Consider the following 7,548-nt stretch of genomic DNA (forward strand, 5'->3'; position numbering starts at 1 on the left):
TATCTAGCAGGACAAATCAAAATGGAATCCAAAATGCTGGGAAAATATGAAGAAAACTTTTACAGTGATTCTCAAGGTATTAAGAGGTGAGGGGGAAATCTTCCTCTCAACTCAGATGGTACTATGTGGAAATGTCATTAATATAGTTTGAAGCCCTCTTGGAACATTTTATTCTCACCAACTCTCCAGTTGTACTGATCAGGACTCTTGCACGGTTAAGAAAGGAAATGGAAGAGAATTAAGGAAGAGTGGTCATTTTCTACTCAAATGGTTCATATTGCATATGCAACAAATGGGTTATTATGAAATGTTTTGGTGGCCTGCCTTTATAGATTCTTCACCTAAAGAATAAAAAGTTGATTTCCTCTGCATGCCTTTGTGTACTTGGGTTCTGGATTTTGTTGTCCCATGGGTGGGTGGAGTTTGCCCTTATTCCATCCAAGAACATCTTTATCAATTAAAGACAGCAAATTAATAAGCAGAATGTCCTCTCTCGAATTTTTCAGGCAGTAATATCCTAGATTCTACCACAGTCTAAGAAAGAAGGCAAGAAACTCTGAAATCGGACTTCTTATTAAATTAAGTGAATGGCTTGAGCCCTAGTTTTGATTTGATTGGTACAAACGCAAAGTAATGTGACATTTCTTGCATCCCAAGTGTTGTGGAGCAATTAATATTTATTACCCATACAAAATAATAACAATAAACATTTTGATAGACAGTAGTCTCTCCTTATTCATGGAGGATATGTTCCAAGATCTCCAAACTCTACTAGTATATATAGTCTGTTTTTTTCTGTACACTTAAAGGAAGCACTTTACAGCCTCTTTGGCATACCCGGATTGCCAGCATCACTACTCCTGTGCTTTGGCACCTTTTAAGTAAAATAGGGGTTGCTTGAACACAAGGACTGCGATACTGCTTAAGTGGATCTGATAACCCAGGTGACTCCCAAGTGACTAACGGGCAGGGAGTATATAGGGGGTGGAGACACTGGACAAAGCGATGATTCATATCCTAGGCAGGATAGAGCCGGACTGCGCAAGATATTATCATGCTACTCAGAATGGCAAGCAATTTAAAATTTATGAATTGTTTATTTCTGGAATTTTCCATTTAATGTTTTTAGGCTGCAGTAGAGTGTGGGTAACTGAAACCATGAAGAGTGAAACCGTGGCTAAGGGGGGACTACTGTACTCCTGTTTTTGAAATCCAATTCACTGGCTTAAAGCTACTAACAATGTGTTTTATTCACTAATTTGGACAAAGTATATGGTTCCATCTTTGAGGGTATAATAAAAGTAAATTCAAGCTAATAGTTAGTAGTTCTGCAGTTAAATGATCAAGTTCCAAGTAATGATCCAACGTCTTTTATCTTCACATTGTTAATGCAGGCCTCACATTGTTACGTATTCCATTATGGAATGAGAGAAAGTTTGGTTTTGCCTTTTTAGTCTCTGTCCAATCTCTCCCTTCCCTTTCCATCCATTTATTGCTAGTGTTATACCTCTCTAGCTCTACCTCTATCTTTATTTCCATGCCCATCTCCCTATTATTCTTCAACTCTTAAAAATAATAATAGTTAATAGCTAATCTTTATTAAGCATTTAATGTGTGTCAGGTATAAATCTTCATGAATCTTATTTAGATTTGAAGGAATAGCAAAATGGAGAACAAAGCATTTGTTGCATGTTAAAATATTATAAAAATAAAATTCAAAATACATCTTAAAGTGTTAACCATAAGAGGAATACTCACTAAGGATAGTCATGAGGGAAATATCCACTCGGATTACACAAGTCTGAATAAACTAACTGGTCAGAATATCATTTACTCAATTACTCATTTAATATATGCCTCCCCTTCTTCATCTAACAAGCATATCTTAGGTGCCTACCATATATCAAGTTATATCAATAGTTTCAGCCACAAAACAAAGGAAATTTAGTTTTCATTCATCACAACCTCTGACCTGTAGTGGGTATTGCATTTCCATGCTGGAGCTCTGTCCTCAAGGATCTGTATTCTGACACCCAGATGGCATCTGCCAGCACAGACCTTCATATGCTAAGACTTTACTGATTGCAGTCAGTTGACGGGGTTCGCAGCTCCCAGCATTAAGCAACTCTAGATGTGGCAAACTGCCAGGCCATGTCTGGCAGAAGCATTTTTACAGCTTTTACCTGGCAGACTTCTCATTTAAGTGAGATGCCTTGGATAGCAATGGTGCAGGTGTTACAGAGCACAATCAACCACAGCCCTCTGAAATCCTAGACACGCATGGGCCAGCAGGAGCAGCACACATTAGTAACGGACTTGAAAACCTCCTTTAAGGAATCATTTTCAAAACAAGTAATAAGGTGTCTCTCAGAATGTATCAAATGCCCTTAGTTTCTTACAGGTCAGCATGTTTGTTAATTTATGGCATGGATGGAAATAAATTGGATAAAACAAAGTTTATTCACCCCCTATCCTATTTTTCTCCATGGGAAGTACAAATAAAGCACTGTCAGTGACATGTAATAACTCTGTGCCACTTAAAGCTACATATTTCTAGCATCAAGTCCAGGTGGCTCATCTTTTTCTCTTTCTTTCCTTCCCTCTATATTTCTTTTATTTTACATTGTTTAAATTTGTGATATATTATATTTTTAGCATTCATTGTTTTGCTTTCATGCTTTATTGAGATTTTTTTTATTGCCTTTGTTTTTGCCGGTTCATAGAAGCGATATATCCCTTTATTTATCCTTTTAAATGATTCATTTTTCAATTATATACAGATTTCTCTTTCCTCGCAGTGAGATCCTTCCCATAGTCCTTGATCTTATACTAGACTATCAAATATTTGTTTTCTGGGCATGCTTTACAGTTGTCTTTTCTTAAAAGTATATCTGTGTTAGTGGCATTGTTTTCTGATATTTATTTCTATCTTCTTTGGCCATCATGTTGCTAAAATATATACTCAAGTTGGTTTCTCAGAAGCAGGAATTGAAGAATAAAGAAGTAAAAGTTAATAGTTGCACGTCAGAAAGTGTACTTATTGTACCATTATCCTTGATTAATAGTTCTTTGGACTTGAAACTATACATCCCAAATTATTTTCTTTTAAAATTTGAACACATCACTCCAGTATTAACATTTATTTTTGCTCATAAGAATTCTGTTACAGGTGATCTGATATTTAGACTCTAAGTTTGGGATATTTTTTCTTTCTCCTTAGAGTTGGAAAATTTCACAGACATGTGTTAGGACATGACTTGCCTCATCCATTCTGCTTGAAAAGAGGTGAGTGTTGGAACCATGCCAGATTATGCCAGATACTCACCACCAGTTAGAGTATAAAAGTCTTGTTCAGAGTACACCGGATGTCCAAGACCACTCTGAATGTGGGACTCTTACTCAGGGTGTCCAAGGACTATATGCAGTTGCAATGATGCAGCAATCTCATGGTACACTGTGCAGACATGCCCTTCTATAATTCAAATGATTGATGTCAGTATTTGGCAGAAAGCCTCTCTTGTCTAAGTAATATTAAAGTATATTACTGAGGCTGCTGAGTTGGTGAGCTCAGATGCAGCTATTATGAGAGGCTGTAGGTCCAGAGGCAGCATGAGGCTGCTCAGTTAATAGCTATGGGGACAGAGGCTGCTGCTACTATCTAGGAAAGATGTATTGTAACCTAGCCAGTGTGTGGCTATCTAGTGTATGGGACTTTACTTTGAAGTACTGTTTTGTCTAGTGACTCCTTGCTAAATGGACACTGGCTACTACAATAAAGACTCTCTTATACATCCTCAACTTCTCATGGCTTCTCTGTCTACTACCTGGCGTCCAAGAAGGTCCAGTCCTTGGTAGAGGGGCTTGGACCCAACAGTTGATGTAGTAGGGCAGAATCAGGACCTATGTACCCAACACATGGTGCAGCAAGCAGGTTTTGAGGAATGAGTGCTCCCACAGTGATCCATTTCAATCTAAGGACTTACTTTCTTCAGTGCTGTATAAATGTTTTGTCACATGTTTGATAATTTCTTCTGTCCTTTTTTTGAAATCTTTTAATTATATCTCTGATCTCTTGAAGTCTTTATTTCTTCTTATATTTTGCTCACATTTCCATCTTTTTTTATATCTTGATATACATCCTACTGTTATATTTTATATTTTATCCATCAGCACTTCTCTGTCCACCTCTATCAGCTTTTTCAGCTGAATCTCTGTTAGGTTTTTTTAAAATCGGGGCATGGGTACTTTGGGATCCTGTACTCTGACTAGCCCCTGCAGATATGCCATTTTCAGAAATTTGTCGTAAACTTGTTCTGTTTTCCTCACTGTTGTAGATTCATACTGTTCCTTGTGCATCTTCACTGTCATTCAGTGGGATTTGGAGAGGGCTGGAGGGAACACTTGTGTAGCAATTTTGCCATCTTGAACCGAACAGTGTGCATATTTTCAATAGCTTAATTGGATGAAGAGCCTACTAAAAAATCTGGCTTTGTGTAGGAAATCTATCCCAGAAGGTTGTCATCACAGATAGGAAACAGAAGCTGCAACCTAAACTTCCACAGACCTGAATTAAATAGGAAATTATCATCCTCAGTCCACTAGCTAGAACTTCTAGCGGACTTGCTAGTCATAGAGGCTGAGAATTTTATTTTGCTTCAGTCTAATTTTTTGGTTCCCCTTTTTTCACAGGCACATATCTAATCAGTTTGAGTAAATAGGTCTAATATGATACAGTTAGAAATCATTATTTTTGTCTTCCGCTGTCCCCTTAAATCTGCTTGGTGAATGACTGGATATGTTCCTGCCACTGGAAAAGCCCAAGCCAAACCTAGAGTCACTGTAAATTACCAAAAGAGTCTTGATTCATTAATTAAATTTGCTTGGTCACAGATACTATAACAAGTTCAAACATTATTTAAAATTTAGTCTTCTGTCTCCTCTTGCTCATCTCTCAGCAGGAAAACCTCAGTTTTCATCCCAACTGGGGTTGGAAGAAAGCAAGGGAAGGGTGATCTTATATTCTCTGAGTTTAGCAGATGTTTAAAACGGATTCTCTCATTTGGACTTTTGTGAATCTGTGAAGAATCCCCTGTTGCTTCTCTCTCTTTGTGCCTGCCTTGAGGTGGGCATTGCCTCTTCTTTGCCAGGCTTCTCCTGAGCTCCCTAGCTGCAGTGCCTACAAAAGGCTCTTACCGTTGGGGTCCTCTTGCCCTGGCAGACTGCCTTCTTAGCAGGATCCTTTTAACAGAGACCCTCTTGCTAATCCACTGCATCCACAACTGCAGGGGTTGCACTTCAGGTTCTCTGAGTAATCCTTAGAATTCTTTGTTACTTTTGCTTGGGGTTAGAAGATAGCACCCTCTTGACTCTTCTGCCCAGTTCTCTTCTAGTAAATCCTCCTCTCAGATTTCACTAGGTATGGTCATTGCTCTCAGAATTCTCTTTGGCCAGCATCACCAATAGCCTTCATACATCAGTTAAAACTGAGGAGCAAAAAGTCATATTTGAACAGCATGTTATGCAGCAGTTAATACTTCTTAGGACACAGTGTTGAGGACAAGTTTGAATTACTTTTAGGAAACTGAAGTAAGGAAGATTACTTAGGCTTGAATTTTGTAACTGGAGTTGAATTTCATTAAAAGAAAGGAATTCAATGGAAATGAAGGAGTTTTTACCAATGAATGGTTTGAGATAGTGACTAATATGGAGGTAAATGTTTCTGAGTGAAAGCTGAGAAGGAATTTTAAGACATTAAGATAGCATGTATCTAAGTAAAAACTGGCTCCGAGTTAAATAATAAAAATACTGGCAACCAAACAAATTCTGTTGATTGTTGTATGTGCCTGTACACTCTACTTTTAAAAAATGTCAAAAGACCTAACAAATCAGGTGAAACCTAGAAATATGCATCTAAGCAAGGTGATCCATAATCATAATAAATTCTGAAATACTACTGCCTGATATAATATAACTGGACCACTATTGGGCCTCAATTCTGACAAATTGCAACAGCTAAATACCTACTAATGAAAGGCAGAAATCAAACTGAAAGGATTGGTTTTCTTCTGGGCAGGATGCAAAGGTGGCTTCTTTCCCAGGTTCTTGTCCAGGTGGATTTGAAGAATGAAGCCACGGACAAAAGGTCGTATATGGAAAGGTGGAAATTTATTGGAAACAAGTACAGACTCCCACGTGGAGAGGGGGTTACAAAGGGGTAGCCCAGTAAGTCCCTTTTTCCTAAGGTTTATAAAGGCTGCAGTTCTTTGTGTCCTGATATTCTCCTCTGATTGGTCACTATAGCAGCTTCAAAGCTCAAACCCCACGTGGGGTCCCCTCTCTTTCTCCCCCTCCTGTGGTAGAATTCTCTTTTTCCTGTGAAAATCTGTTTTCCTCTTTCTCCCTGTTGTTTTTCTACTACCTGTGGCTTTCCCCTTATCTCCTGTGAATGGGTATCTTCCTCTCCCTTTAGGCTGTGGAGCCTTTAGTTCTTTGTGAATGTATGCCTTTTGCCAGCTCCAAATCCCCAGCCAAATGTGCCTTCCTCCCCTGTGAACCCCCTAATTCCTAAAACTCCCTAAACCTGCCTATTTTACCCCTAAAAACTCCTTTCAGAAACCCTTGTATAATCTGGAATGACCAGATTGGAGTTCTGCACACAATTATGGACAAATTAGATACATTCATAAGGAAGACAACTCAATGTGGAAATAACCTGAAACCAGGTTGCTGAAGAATAGTTGACTCTTATCTTGGATAGAGGGGAAGGAAAATTGGTGGACATGATTTTTTGTATGTGTAATGTAAAGGTTAAGGCTTGTTCATGAAAAAAGATTATAATTTTTTTTGTTTTTTTGCTTGATCCTAAGACGCAAGGACAGATGGATATAAATAGAAGGTTTCAGGACAATATAAAGAAACTAGAGGCCCGGTGCACAAAAATTTGTGCACTCGGGGGTAGGGGGTCCCTCAGCCCGGCCTGTGCCCTTTCGTAGTCTGGGACCCCTCAGGGGTGACCACTTGCTGGCTTAGGCCTGCTCCCCGGGGGATTGGGCCTAAGATTGCAATCAGACATCCCTCTGGCAGCCCGGCAGCCCTCGGGGGATGTTCACTTGCCAGCGGGGAGCAGACCTAAGCTGCAGTCGGACATCCTTAGCGCTGCTGAGGAGGCAGGAGAGGCTCCCACCACCACCTCTGTACTGGCAGCCATCAGCCTGGCTTGTGGTTGAGCAGAGCTCCCCGCTGTGAGAGCGCACTGACCACCAGAGAGCAGCTTCTATATTGAGTGTCTGCCCCCTGGTGGTCAGTGTGTGTCATAGTGACCAGTCATTCCCAGTCTTTCTGCTGTTAGGGTCAGTTTGCATATTACCCTTTTACTATATAGGATAGAGGCCTGGTGCACGGGTGGGGGCCAGCTGGTTTGCCCTGAAGGGTGTCCCAGATCAGGGTGGGGGTCCCGCTTGGGTGCCTGGCCAGCCTGGGTGAGGGGCTGATGGCTTTTTTCAGGCTGGCGGGTGACTAAAGCTCCCAACCGCTCCTTTTTTTCTTTCT

The 7,548-nt window shown here is 40.0% G+C and overlaps 1 protein-coding gene across 2 annotated transcripts in view; it reads left to right on the plus strand.

Annotated features, from left to right (window-relative positions):
- The first annotated feature begins 3,246 nt into the window (after positions 1 to 3,246).
- B3GALT1 (UDP-Gal:betaGlcNAc beta 1,3-galactosyltransferase, polypeptide 1) overlaps positions 3,247 to 7,548 on the plus strand; it is a 388,127-nt gene continuing 383,825 nt past the window's right edge. For both annotated transcript variants that reach the window (XM_005857532.2, XM_014545411.1), the window contains exon 1: positions 3,247 to 3,285. The gene's annotated coding sequence lies outside the window, so the exon portion shown is untranslated. The remainder of the gene's footprint in view (positions 3,286 to 7,548) is intronic.

The sequence above is a fragment of the Myotis brandtii genome, unplaced genomic scaffold, assembly GCF_000412655.1.
Source record: "Myotis brandtii unplaced genomic scaffold, ASM41265v1 scaffold112, whole genome shotgun sequence".
Lineage (NCBI taxonomy): Eukaryota > Metazoa > Chordata > Mammalia > Chiroptera > Vespertilionidae > Myotis > Myotis brandtii.